This window comes from Mus musculus, chromosome 6 (genome assembly GCF_000001635.26).
Source record: "Mus musculus strain C57BL/6J chromosome 6, GRCm38.p6 C57BL/6J".
Lineage (NCBI taxonomy): Eukaryota > Metazoa > Chordata > Mammalia > Rodentia > Muridae > Mus > Mus musculus.
In genome coordinates, this window is record NC_000072.6 from 47,216,994 (window position 1) to 47,231,611 (window position 14,618).

The 14,618-nt window shown below is 38.9% G+C and overlaps 1 protein-coding gene and 2 long non-coding RNA genes across 11 annotated transcripts in view; 2 read left to right on the forward strand and 1 right to left on the reverse strand.

The window, feature by feature from the left end:
- The window catches only part of Cntnap2 (contactin associated protein-like 2), a 2,241,333-nt gene that overhangs the window by 2,156,933 nt on the left and 69,782 nt on the right, over window positions 1–14,618 (forward strand). The window lies entirely within an intron of this gene.
- The window catches only part of Gm35280, a 65,970-nt gene that overhangs the window by 25,610 nt on the left and 25,742 nt on the right, over window positions 1–14,618 (reverse strand). For 6 of the 8 annotated variants that reach the window (XR_001785456.2, XR_377589.4, XR_869027.3 and 3 more), the window contains one exon: window positions 7,139–11,991. The exons of 1 other annotated variant lie outside the window; for it this stretch is intronic. This is a non-coding gene — a long non-coding RNA (predicted gene, 35280). The remainder of the gene's footprint in view (window positions 1–7,138; window positions 11,992–14,618) is intronic. One more of the 8 variants, XR_869023.2, reaches the window with a different exon arrangement.
- Window positions 10,505–13,577, forward strand: Gm35565. The gene is made up of 3 exons (XR_377595.4): window positions 10,505–10,573; window positions 12,874–13,139; window positions 13,470–13,577. It is a non-coding gene; the product is annotated as a predicted gene, 35565 (long non-coding RNA).

The following is a 14,618-nucleotide window of genomic DNA, read 5'->3' on the forward strand; positions in this document are numbered from 1 at the left end:
TGATGATCAATTTTAGAAATAGGCTGCTTGTAATAATTTTAAATGAATTAAAATGGGATTATTTCATGCAGACCTACATAGTAGCCTTCCCTTTTTAAGGTGAAGGAGAAACTCTTTGCTTTACTTAATGACAGTTTAGTCATAAAAGACTTCTAAACCATTTTTTTGTTCTGAGATTGAGACCTGAATTTTGATAATATTGAATAGAAAATAGTTATTGAAAGGGGCAAGATGGAATTTGTGAGTATCTAAAGATAAGGCCGTTTTATGAGTGAGTTTCTAAATTAGAAATTGCCATAAAAACAATAGTTCTCATTAGGAAGTATTTTTAAAAACACTAACCATTTTCAAAGTTAAAAACTTTTTCCCACCGAGCGTGGTGGTGCATGCCTTTAATCCCAGCACTCAGGAGGCAGAGGCAGGCGGATTTCTGAGTTCGAAGCCAGCCTGGGTGGAAAATGTGGGTCACAAGAGGAGCTTCTGCATTTTAGGATACAGAAAACTTTAACTTTGCAGATAAAAACCCAAATTCTAATTTTATTCTTTTTTAGACATTATTTATGCATTGACTTTTTAGCATTTGAATTTCAATGTGTTTTATAAGTATATAAATATATAGGCATATGCATATATAAGTAAACATATAGTTGATAACATATGGATATATAAATATATATAACTTATATGCAGAGATATAGATATGGATACATAAATATATTATGATAAATTTAAAGCTTTTATTTATAGATTTAAAAAATCTTAGAATGTATGATATGTGTGTATGTGTTTAAGTATGTATATATGTGTATATTTTTGTGTAGGTGTGTGTGGGTACACACATGGGTGGAGTCAAAGGACAACCTCAAGTGTGGGTTCTTGACTCCTGCCTTGTCTGGGGGCATGGTCTCTTACCGTTCACTTCACTCACCAGGCTGCATGGCCTGCAAAACTGCACAGAAGTTCCTCCACTTCCCATCTCATTGTAGGAGCACTAGGCTGACAGATGCCGGCTTCTGCGGCCAGCTTTATGTGGATTCTGCAGCTCTGAATCCACAGATCCTCACTTTTATGAAGCCACTGAGCGAGCTATTCCTCTAGCTCAACTACAGCTTGAGTGTAATTAATATATTAAAGAAAACTGTATGTCTATACTAACATTACCATTTTGATTAACTGTAATAACTTCTAAAATAAACACACCAGAACCCCAAATCTATTATCTTATATTCAGTGTAATTATAGTGCTTACTGTAATGAACTTTCCATATTTTTATATTTAATTAAAGTAACTAGCTTCTGTTCTCTAAGCAAAAGGGTATACTTGAGGTTAAAAAAAAAACAAGAATTATGTAGCAATTTCTTCTCTTTATGAACACTAATTTCATATCACTTTAACAAATTTGAAATGACACAAATAAACATCTGTATATTTTATCATCTAACATTTGCATATTTCTAATCTATAGGCAATCTCAGAACTGAGGACAAGTTAAAATATGCTTAGCAATTAACATTTGTGTTATATCTGTCTCATCCTCATTAATCACTTCGACACCAAAAGTAGTCAATTTATTAACCATTTGTCTAAGGTTTTAATGTCAGTTAAAGATAGAGGAATTACCCATTTTGTTCTCAGGCTTATTTTCCTGGTGAAATTGGCTCATAGTTCCTAGAAAACATGGCATGTAAGGTATGATTTAAAACTTTCATGTAATACAGAAGTGAACAAAATAGCCATAAGTCTTCCCCTGTGTTTTTGTTTTTGTTGTTGTTGTTGTTCATTTGTCTTGTTTTGTTTTTAGATTCCTGTGTTCCTGAAGGGTATAAAAATCATTGTGCGCCATGGGTAGCAAACCATCTTTCCGTTTATTGGCTAAAAAGAGTTAAACCATTCAGGATCATTAAATAACAACTCTCAGTGGCATCGATTTGGTGCTGGATGCAGGCTGTGCTGTAAGGAAGTAGACATTTCCCCTGAGCTTAACACCCATGCCCTTCAGTTAACCTTCAGAGAACTGTAAAGAGATTTTTAAAACTTAGACATCTCTAGGCCTAAGGAAACTTAATCATTCTCTAATGTAGTAGGATGGCACTGGATAGATTTCTTCCAAAGGAAATCCTTGACCTTGGGTTTATAAAAACCTTATAATTTCAAAGTTTGGCATATTATAGGAGTTCCCTGGAAAGGTCTTACTTTACAGAGAAGTGAAAATTTTGAAAACGTATTTCTTTCTCTCTGGAATATATAGATTCAGGAGCACATGTGACTCTCCTGTAGAAAATTCAGTGGCATTAGATTATTTCTGTTTCAAGCCCCTTGTGAACAATTGTTGTTGCTATGAATATGAACCATGAATACACCTGTAAAAAAAAACCACTTCCATACTTGTTGTGTGTGCACTGCTAAAATATTAGTGACATTTAAAGGATATCTTCACATAAACTAAATCAGAGGATGGGCAGTCTTTCTGTTTCATGTGCTTATATATTCTCTTCAACGAGATGGAGAGCAAGATAACAATCACCATTGGCTGTCTAGGCTTCCTCTGAACCTCTTCTATGTGGAACTCACTATGCTCTGTGGGGCTTAGGAGGCTCTGTGGGACTTAGGAGGCATGGAGGATGGTGAGCCTGCCTAGTGGGTGGAGACACTTGTTACACAAGACTAGAGATCTGATCCCCTGGACCACAATAAAGGGGGAAGGCCAGAGCCAGCTCCACAAAGTTGTCCTCTGATTGTCATAATACATGTGCTGTGGTACAATGCCCTGTCCGTGTCATACATGTGCACACTTACACACACACAATAATAAATACTTTCTTCAGAAAGGCCATGGGTTTGTTCAGTCCACATTCATAGCAACAACCTTCGTTCATGGGGCTCAAAATAGAAACAATCATGTGTTCATTGGTGGAAGTTTCAACAGTGTTTTCCTTCTGCAAGTCAATGGAGAGGATGATGCCACAAGCAAGTATAAGTATACTTACTGCCACTGACTTGTCCATTAAAGTGGTTAAATGGCATATCAAAACATTTCTAAGGCTAGGCATGGTGGCGCACGCCTTTAATCCCAGCACTTGGGAGGCAGAGGCAGGCGGATTTCTGAGTTTGAGGCCACCCTGGTCTACAGAGTGAGTTCCAGGACAGCCAGGGCTACACAGAGAAACCCTGTCTTGAAAAAAACCAAAAAAAAAAAAAAAAAAAAAAAAAAACCAAAAAAAAAAAATATCTAAGATACAATAGGCAAGACATCTCCCTCCTCTGGGCCTCAGTAGCACCATCTGAGAAACAGACATGTTAGAAAGGGGAACTCCAGATACCTTTACCTCTGCAAGTCTGTGTGACTAAGATGCTTCCTCCAGCCTCTCAGAGCTTCTCTTCTTTTAAGGAGATGATATGCATGTGTGCAAAGGTATCAATAATACCAGTTAATATTTCAAGTAGCTGATTAGGGATCAAGAAGACTAGCATCCCATTCAGTAGCTTGGGTAAACAGAACTGAACAATACTGCCTACAAATTGTTCAGACTTAGAGCAGGTTCAAGTCAGGGAAATAGTCTCTGCAAATTGGGGCAAGTATCTGCATAGCAGGAAATCAGTTAGATGATGAAGTAGGTAGTGATGGGAGGTCCTTGTGTCAGTGTACCATGGGAAACCCATCACAGCACTGAAAGACTGTGAATAAAGGAGGGTGGCAGATGGGTTAGGATCATGGGAGCATTAGCTGAGTGGCCCTAGGCCATTATTTGGGTCTCGGTGTCTGCTATACAACCAAGGGTTCTCTTGTTTACAAAATTAGCATTCAGCCCAGCTAACCTTGCTATCCATACTCACAAGCAGCAGGACACTTCTTAAACATATGTGGGACTCCCTTCTACCAGGCCTCATGCTGGATGTTTATATGTGTTTAGACTTCAGCTGTAGCCACCCTACAACATGGCCTCGAGACGTTTCCTCTCTCGGTTTCAGTAGTTTGCTCATCTCTCATGCTATGGGTGTACAAAGGATGTTAAAAGGAAATCTGTTTGGCAAGAGTATCATGGATTAAAACAATAATTTCCTGCAGTGAGACAAACCAAGGGAACACAGCAAAGGTTAGGAGCGCACATGTTTCAAGAAGTGCAAAGTCCCAAACTTGGCTGAGGAGAAGAAAATGAATTGGGAAGCATAAGCTTGCACTCAAGAAATATATGAACATCAAAACTCATACTGTCACGCTGTGCTTCCTCGCTCCTGAGGCTGCCCCAATTCAGACCTCAAAGCTACTCCTCCTTGTAGCTATTTCTCCAGTGTTCTTCAAATGCCCTACCCCATGGCCTCTGAGCACTTGAAACATAGAATGAATATTTCCACACTTGAAATCTGACTTCGCTCTGAGAATAGACTTTTCCCGCAGGCTCATAGACAGAGAGTTCCATCCTCCTGGTAGAGAACAGAAGGTAAGATGAAGTATTTGCACTTTCTCAGGACTTCCCCAGAATGAATCCCCACTCAAGTGTAAAATAGCGCCTCTTGGAGAGCCATGACACCTGGTGCTGACAGATCTACCTGCCCTCACCACTACCATACTCTTCCTAACATTCTCTACATTTTCTGAGGGCTTTCAATCTTGTTTACAATCTTTTCTCTCCTCCACAATCCCCCAGATCAGGACAAGTCCTTCAGAGCAGGCAAGCTCAGCCTTTAGTGCCCTGGCTCTCCTCTCTCTCTCTCCCATTCTGCTAGCTCACACTTTGGCCAGTCACTTTTGCCCAGATCCATGAATGGTCTCTGACTCCATCTGCCTTTTCTCAAAACAACAAAAACTACAAGAAATTCCCTAGTCATTTCTTTAAAAAAAAAAAAAAGATTTATTTATTTATTACATATAAGTACGCTGTAGCTGTCTTCAGACACCCCAGAAGAGGGCATTAGATTTCATTATAGAATGTTGTGAACCACCATGTGGTTGCTAGGATTTGAACTCAGGACCTTCAGAAGAGCAGTCGGTGCTCTTAACCACTAAGCCATCTCTCCAGCCCTCCCTAGTCATTTCTTGCCTGTGATATTTTCCCACTGTGTCCCCAGGTTGGAGGACCCTCATTTTCACGCATCTTCCCCAGTACTAATCATTTCCTCCATACACCTCATCCCTACGGACTGTTTCCCCTCTGAGGAAATATATCAGACTTTCTCTCCAGACATAATCTATTTATAATCGCTGCCTTTTCTCCCCTCTAACACTATCACTCAGTGTCCCTTTGTTCCTAAGTGCTCCTTAGTCCTCTTCACTATTTCCTTTCCTCCATTGCTCTACGAAAACGCCCCTCACTAATGTCCTATCTATGACCCCAAAATGACCTAATAAACACTGAACCCAGTGGACCCTAGCTTTCCTTTCTATCTCTAGCACAACTAGAGATAAATGGAACCTGATTGGCTCCTTCAGAACTCATAGCCTGTCTGAACATTGATTGGACTTCAGACTGTTTTGAAAACACCTTGTCCCTGGCCTCTGGTACTTCATCTCCACGGCTGTCCCTCCTAGTCTCTGTCCAGCACTGTCCTTCCTCCACTCATGCTGAGAGTCTGCCATGCTCAATGCTTCCTCCTGGGTCGTCTTTGCCTTCACTCTGCATAACCCCTGGGAAATCACATCCATCCATGGCTACAGCCGTCTTCTGCCTTCCACACCACTGAATGCCCCTCAGTCCCCATTCCCTAAGGCTCATCTCTTGCCTGCCAGCCTTTGAGCAATGTAAGTAAGAAGGCCTTTGTAGAAAGACTGAGTGGAATTAATGCAGCTTATGATTTCTATATGCTCTGGAAGCTTGGGCAAGGCTCTTGCTTCTCTAAGTTTCCATTTCCCAAGTAGTTTATTGAAATAAAGCTAATGAAGTACATTGCACTAGAGTGTTATAAGGATCTAAGGGATAACATTGCATATCACAAAATACATAGTGGCCCTTTGATAAAATGTCTCCCTCACCCCATCCTTCTCGTTTTTGCCTAGTTCTGTAAGTGTCTCTGAAACTATTCTTATCTTTAATGGATCTATATTGCCAGCCAGATCTATCTCAACACAAACCCTGATCTTGACTTTCTACATGGCTCTATCCCACATCCTGTGGTGGAAGGGTTGAAAAGTCTCCAGTTCTCTTCCATAAGGATGCTTATCCCCTAAATAAGAGGAACTTGATTGCCTCCAAAGGTCACAACTCATTCTGGGGACTAAGTGTTCAACATAATAACTCTGGGGAAATGTGACCCTTCAGAGAAATCAAGCCATCTTCCCTACCCACAATCTGTAGAACTTCAAACATGACCCATGTTCATCACTCTCCTTCATGTACTTCAACTCTACAATAGAAAACTTACCCCCGCCCCCTTCTCTCACCCATCTACATAGAGCTGGCCCAGATGTCAGTCTTCACATTAGAGTCTATCTCTTCCCCCAACCACTATTAACTCCTAGAGCACATGGCCTTTTGACAGTTTCATGCAGATTTATCAGGTCTTCCCAGGATATTTTCATCCTAACCATTTTTCACATCATCCATAGGAATTCACATAAGGGAGGGGAGGCAATAGTTAGAAATAGATTTGGAGTCTGTAGAAAAACTGTAACATGTTATATCCTGAGGGGTAAGGTTGATTGTGGTAGGTAAAACAATAAACCTACTTACTAAATATGTAAGTGGTATAGTCAAGCAGAGAGTAGAAGATGAACAGCCAACATGGGGAAATACTAGAAGAAAGAATGTCCTCCTGCAAGAGCTGGGAGAGCTCGCCAGCTAACTCAGCCTGCTTCTGTAAGCACAAGGGCCCCTTGGGCCTATAAAGCTTTGGAAATTGGCAGTGCTGCAGCTTAGATTTCTGCTGAGCCTGGTCATAAATATTAACCTGAGAATATAATAGTGAAAGTGGTGCCTTGTTTTCATATCCCAAACCCAGGAACAGAAATATTTGCCATCATGTCTACAGTATAATATTAATATATTATCAGATGTTATGCATATTTTAAAAAGCATACTTTCCAGAAAGTGTCCCTTATTGTTTTCCTTAAAGCTGTGGCTACAAAATGACCTTAAGTGTTGCTGGGACATTGCCTAAAGAGTTACTAAATTGGAAGCCTGTTTAGTGGCTGAGGCTACTTACTTTCAGATTGATTACGGATTTCCTGCCACTTCAAGGCAACAAGAGGAAGGAAGTGTGTCACCAACTTTGATCCATGAGTGGAATGCGAGTCTCGGCTGCTTCCTAATGAAATAAGCAAGATGAGGTTTGAAGAAAATTGGACATCACCTTTGGCTGAGGAAAATAAACTCTGCTTGGCTAGCTTGGAGTAGTGGTTTGCTGGGGAATCTCCAGCCGCAGCTCCCCAGACACAGTGCAGAATGCAGAGGGGCTGTTTAGAAATTGTACTCAGCTTCAGGCCTTCCTTCTTACTAAAGTCAAAAACTAAAGGGCAAGAAAGAGAATACATGGTCAAAGAAGCGAGTTAGAGTGAACAAATATCAGAGATATGAAAGAACAGAGATAATTTAACATTTTTATCAACTTGTGAAAAAAAATTTGTCTGGCACCTCTGATAATTCACATCAACACTTCTTTTATGTTTTGCGGGGTTTTTTTTTTTTTTTTATTAAAGTAACGCAGACACCTTGTTTAAAGTGTCAAATAATTTTATCTGGGTTATTAGAAAAACTAGCCAACCAAGTTTCAGATTTGATATTTGATATTTGTATCTCTTTGATATTTGTCTCTAAAACTTTGAAGATGCCCAGTTGCTATTCAAGGCTTCAGCAAGTGTTTCCTACAGAGAGAAAGAGAGATTAAATGTCTTAGCCCTGAAAGATATGTGGCCTGTGTTATATTAGTCAACTCTGATGCTGACTATGAAAGTAGCTCAATGTAAACATGAGCATGACTGACCAACGGATCACAGTTGACTGATTAAGGAGCTAATCCTTGAACTTCTCAGTTTGAGTCAGTCAGCTGACCTGTTATTGTGGGTGTGGATAAAGATCTATTCCTCTTACAATTACAGCTGCAGCTCTGCTCCTCCAGCAGTCTGGGTGGTTAACGCTGGTTAGATTAGCTATAACTGTTCATGTTGTGTGACTTTATCTGTGGTAGAGGTAGCTGAACTATATAACAGAATGACATTTCTGGTTTGCACAGGTTTTTTATTCTCTTTTTATTCATTATTGCTGGGCATTGAATACAGAGTCTTGTGCATGCTAGACAAGTGCTATACTACTAAGCTACATTTTTATTTTCCATAAGGTAGTCATTTATGGTTTATTTTCTATAAGGTAGGTATAAAAGTCAAACCAAAATTCTCTCTCAACTTTAAAAATCTTTACTCAACATGCATCATACATACATGACAGTCTCTTCCTTGCCTTTTCCTGGGAACATCATTCTAGAGCATTCTGTGGATGAGCCACTGTGGTCCCTGCATCTATGATGCTGTGTATTCCTTGGCCTCTGGATCATGTGGGCACGGTTGCTAACGTGTCCATGACCTCCTCTTCTAGGTAGCTAAGTGGAGCACCTTTCTGTGAGTTCTGAAGGGCATGACAACCATTCGCCCTCCCACTGAGCTGAGCTCAGGCAGACTGTGGAGCACTGAGTGTAAATCACTTCCCTTCATTGTCTTGAAGGACTTGTTCCATTGTTAGTAGCATTGCTCTGTCCAAGTTCAAGGCCATTCTAACCTTTAACTCTCCACTAAATACAGTGTTCCCCTCTCTCTGAAAGCTTTTTGAAGCTTCATATTCTTCCCCATTTTCTGAAATCTCAAGAACATTATTCAATGTGAGTCTACTTGAGTACTTGTCACTGGATTATTTTAATGGGCTTTTGCCTTGGGGAGCCATTCCCTGTAGCTCTGTGACATTTCTTTGAGTTGATTTTGGAGGTTAATTTCCTGTATTCTCTGTTTAGCTCTCTTTCCACGACTTATGTCCTTGAGATGCCATGCCTCTTGGACTGACACTGATTTCTTATGGTTCTTCTCATTGGTTCAATTTTCTTGTCTCTGTTTCCCCAGATTTCTGAGCCATGGCCTCACATTTGCATTTTGAAAATCTCCATTGTTTTTTCTTTCTTTTATGTCCTGAATTTCCAAAAGCTCTATTTCTGCTCTTTGAAAATTTCTCTGCTGTTTCTTATTTTGTAGACATGACATGCTATTGATTAGAAAATACTAATGATGAGTTTGTTTTTTATTTAATTAATCTTTCAGTGGGGGGAATTGAACTCGGGACCTTACATACTCTAGGTAAGTGCTATGCCACTGACCTACTAAGGCTCCAGCCTTAGTGATGGCTTGCTTCTGTCTTTTCTCTACTCGGCCTCCCTCGCTTCAAGTAGGTCTGCTTTGTGTTTGTTTATATAACAAGAGAGCTCTTGACACCAACCATACTGGGTCTTTCTTGTTGATCAAAAGCCCTAGTAAAGCATTTTTCTTCTATTCTCTTGACTGAAGGGTACACAGCTAGCTGCCATTTTTCTACAAGCTAAGAAGAAGGGATGTTATTAATTGACTAACAGGATTTTTGAATGGTTAAATCAGTTATTAAAAACAAATTTTATGTTTTAAAGTGATGTGCTTTTTCTCTTTCTCCCATAGTGAATTTTCTTCATGTTTTAAGAAGGAAGCTTAGGACAAAACATAAAATCATATACACTTGTATGTGCATTATATGTCAAAGAGCTATGCATAATTATTCACTGTAGAAAACTTGGAAATTTTTTTCAAAAAAAGTATAAGATGATCTTTAAAACATTCTGTACTTTCAGCATTAATAGACATACAGCTTGATCCACGGTGTACATACGTACTGAATTAATACATTTCTATGCTTAGGTTTATTTCAAACTACTATTTTAAATAGATCCAATTTTTAAAGATTGGTATGTGTGTGTACATGTGTATGTGTCTATGTGTATGTGTGTGTGAGAGTGTGTATGTATATATCATTCCTACTTAGACTAGCTTATATTCACCCCCATATGCAGCCATCACATACAGCTCATTTTTCAGTAAACCACGGCTGACTGCACAGCGCTGATTCTGTTACTTTAGGCTATATGCTGGGAAAACATTTTATTTGACCTGAAATCTGCAGTTGAGATACAAATGTTGGCAATTTCTCTGGTTATAGAATGGAGTTGTAACAATAACAAGCAATCAGAAAATTCATGCATTTTATTTGTTTCAGAATTTAAACTGGCCAATTCTCTTTCCAGACAAATGAGAAGGCCTTAGTAAAACACCATTCTTAGAAACCTGGTTTTACATAAATATGTGAACATTTTGTGAATCGTACTTTGCCTGTAACCAGGGCAAATTAAATATAGGATTTTACAAGAGCCTTTGGGTAGGGGAAAAGTATTTTCAACAATATATAGCTTCTGAACATAAAATCTAAGCCAAAATACATTTATGTTTCATATCTGTGCTTTCATTGAACAAACATGTCCTGAGATCCTGCTTCTCCCGACACAGTACTCGTCAGTCCCTCCGGAATATCTATCTTAAAGAAAATACACTGTTCGGAGGAAAGGAGCTCTAAATATATGGTAAGACCATAGCAGAAACCTGGCCAGTGCCCCAAATAAGGGATGTAGGAGTAAAGACCTTAATCCATGTAGAAACACTGACATTAGAAACATGAAGGAAGCCAGCCTTTAAACTGCAGAACTAGGTCAGAGTTCAAGCATGACCAGCTGCAAAAAAAAAAAAAAAGACGATCCCTCCTCCCCATGCTCAAAACTGAGTCCTTGATAGAATTCAGTGTGTATGTCTTTAATGAGGATGTAAGGATTTCAGAAGCAGAAAACTAAGTAGGCGCAGACAATACCCACACAGCCTATTATAATGATTTTATGGGACATTCTAGAGAAAACCATTGTCTGCTTTCCTAGACGCTACAAAATCCATCCAACACAAACAAAAGATTGTTCCAGGGGGAATATTAGAGGCAGGAACACTGACAACTCTAAGAATAGGCAATGTCTGTGCTAGCAAACAAGAAAACAGATAAACCAGAAGATGCTTGTCAGATTAATTTCATTTTTGCAAGGAAACAAGGAGTCTTAGTATCTTTAGAGACACCAATGGATATGTTATTAAAACTTCATCAAGAAAAGACAATTCTCAAACAAACAAAAATTAAGAACAGCTATCTCTACCCAAATGGATGCCTGAGGTTAGGGTATTTAATGAGATTGTATTTGCTTTATAATGGAGAAACTCATTTATCTGGAATAGTTCTGCCCCATTTGGCAGCCCTGTATTTTTTTTTTTTTTGAAGCCACGAAAGGATCATTAAAGAACTCCATTGATCCCAGTAAAATTAAGTGTTAGTAGATGCCTTTTCTACACAGTCGAGAGAAAGCAGCAATTGTAACAGCATAGTATGGGTCTCCTAACAATGTGTCTGTTGAAATTAAAGATAGGTCTTCCAGAGGTAAAGTCCAGTCTTGTCACTGATCTTCATGTTACAGCAACATCAGAGTCCACTGGGGACTTGGAGCCCCCAGCACTGCCCACACAATTTTCCTATAACAGTAAATAAAGTATTGGTCTCCCTAAGCATATTTCTAAATATGTCTTCAGTGATGTCATGAACTGGCAGGCGCGGGGATGTTTTTTAATGAGACCTTCTACTTGGTTGAGATGGCCCTCTTCCTAGAGTCAGTTGTCTGTGGAACCTGAGAATCAAGGCAGTTTCACATTCAGTTCACATTCCACCTTCATCAAACTCACACAAAGTAGTGCCCAGTGCAGTGGCATAGCCCTGCTGTCACATGCTGATGACTTACTTTCCCTGCCCCGTTCGCGCTTCATTAGCAGTGTGAGTGTTCACACCCTTCACTGCGAGGACGATGGTGGGTGCTAATGAATATAACCCATCTGTGTGGCTCTGGCAATTTCCATTTCCTCCTAAATGCAGTGATCAGCAGAAAACAAGGGGCGAGTCACTCTCTGGAGACATCTGAGAACCAGAAAGCAAACAAGACCTGAATCCAGTTGTTCAGTGGCACTGAAGGGATCAGAGCCTTCCTGAATCAGTTTGAATATTCTTCCTAAGTGTCTGGACACTTATCACCCCCACACAGCCCCACTTACTCAAAATCATTCAAACTAGGCTTGTTTTTAACAAGGCAGATGGTATGGCTCATAGGCTGCAGAAATACAATTAAGGTTTACAGATTGGCTCCGTGGACTGAATGGGTAATTATCTATTTTCTTTCCATTAAGTCTTAAAAACTCATCCAGATTCTACATCCCTCATCCCACTCTTGAGTTTGAACCTCCATATGACAAGAGATGTATCATGAGCGAACAAAAGAGAAGAAATATATTGTCTTCTTTCTCTGGATCACAATAATGGTGAGGGAAAAAAATAAAAAAGATAAAATATATTTTCCACTCGCTCAGCTTGCTCAAGCTAACAGACACTATGAGAGTAGCCAGGACACTGGAAAAGGAGCTCACTATATAACTTCTTCAGAGAGGTTTGTCCTAACCAATTCTCTACCGAGTGGTGCTTTTGACTGCACTATAACCTATCCTTCAAGAACTTATGGTCTTAAATATTATTTATCAATGTAGGACAATTATCAATGAGTGTGTAGAATGATGAAGTGGCTATTAAAAGATTTAAAAAAGCATATTGATTCAATTGATTTTGCATTCAATAATGCTACATTGCAACAATGCATGGGTTACATGCCCTGTATTTCCTTCATGTTTCATTAAGACTTGTATCAAAATAGATTACAGCCCTTAATTGTGTTCTTATCATGAAAAGGGAAATTGTTATGAATTTGCCAACACAAAATATTAATAGTATCAAAATCCTTTATCGTTGTAGTGTCTCCAGTGTTCATCCCACAGTCTCATCAGTGACATCAGGAAAGGCTGCAGTTACAACTCAGTGGCCGTGCATTTGCCTAGCACAAGTGAGACCCCAGCACCACAAGTAAATCATAGGGCCTTATGAGTGCCATACTATTGTGATTTATAACATGTATAGCTAAGTATACATGCTATTGTTTTCATCTGGACATGATGGCTGCCTTCCGCTAATTCCTCAGCTGGGGTCTCAAAGCTTCCATACCCAGTGTAGCTGCATTTCAGGTACTGATTTTGTACCTCTTTTTTTTTATGATTTCTAACTCATTTTAATAAATTTTATGTGTGTCTATGTGTGTATCTCTCTGTCTAATTCTCATGTTCTTTCTTTCCTTCTTTCCATTTTTGTTGTTTCTTTTGTTTTGTTTTATTCTGGTTTGTTTTTTATTTATCTGTTTGTTTTATAAAGAAGGAGGGTAATAAAGATAGAGTTGGATGGGTGGGGAGGTAAGGAGAAGACGGGAGGGAGACAAGGGAATGGAAACTATGATTAGAATATATTGTATAAAAACTTTATTTTCAATAAAGGCTGTCATATTATGTATTTTGTCACAGAAAGGACATAACCATGAGAGGGTTGTGTAACCCTCCCAGGAGCTAAAGAGAAGTTTCTATCTGGTCTGAGTCATTGATGGCTAGGCTTGGGGACCAAGTCAGACTTTACAAGATGGGTAAGCTCCATTCTTTCTGGATATGGCTATATAGAGATATATAGATATATAGATGAGATATAGATATATAGATGATATATAGATATATAAATATATAGATAGGTAGATATGTAGATACATAAATAGGTAGATAGGTAGGTAGATAGATAGGTAACTATGGTTAAATAGATAGGAAAAGAAAATATATATATATAATTTTATATATAATTATAATTATATATATAATTTTATATTATATAATTTTATATTATATAATTTTATATATATATATATATATATATATATATATATATATACACACACACATAGCCTGTTTTCTTCTTTTCTTTGGCTCTGGGCCATGGGCAGCAGCAGTGTTAGATCCAGAGTGGAGAACTGAGATGAAACAAATTATTGTGTGGGCCCTCCTGTCTATTGTACCTATGTTTATTAGAGCCCACCATAACAAAGGCAAATGCAGTATACTGTAACTCAATCATTTACAACTAGAGTGAGACATATGCTTAGGCTAATTTAATATCCAGTAGAAAGCAAGAGGAGTTTGTGTAATTTCCTCATAGAGTGCTGCCTTTGATTGCACTATAAACTATCAGTTGTTCGTCGTTAGTCCAATGCATCAGTACACAGGAAGCCTGGTGAATCTGCAGTTTATATACTATCCCAGTAAAGAGAAAGTTCTTCAAACAATAAGCATCTAGCCAGAGAGCCCAGGAAGCAGCTTTCAGAAAGTCTGTTATGTAGTTGTTTCCTCTCAGTTAAAATATTACCTCTAAGAGGGATCCGGGAGGTTTGTAAGACACAGAAAGCTAAAGAAACTTAGGTAGTAGCTCAGAAAGTTGTAAGGTTTTGAAAGTCTCTTCCAAAAGTTTAAAACAAACAAACAAACAAACAACAACAACAAAAACTAATGAACTGCTGGAGTGAGGAAGCTGTCTCTGGTGAGGCTGCCTGTAGGTTGTACAGGGAGCTTCCAGGATGCGGCTTTCATGAGTGGTCAGCCATGCTGGGTTGGTTTTCTATGGCCCCGCTACCT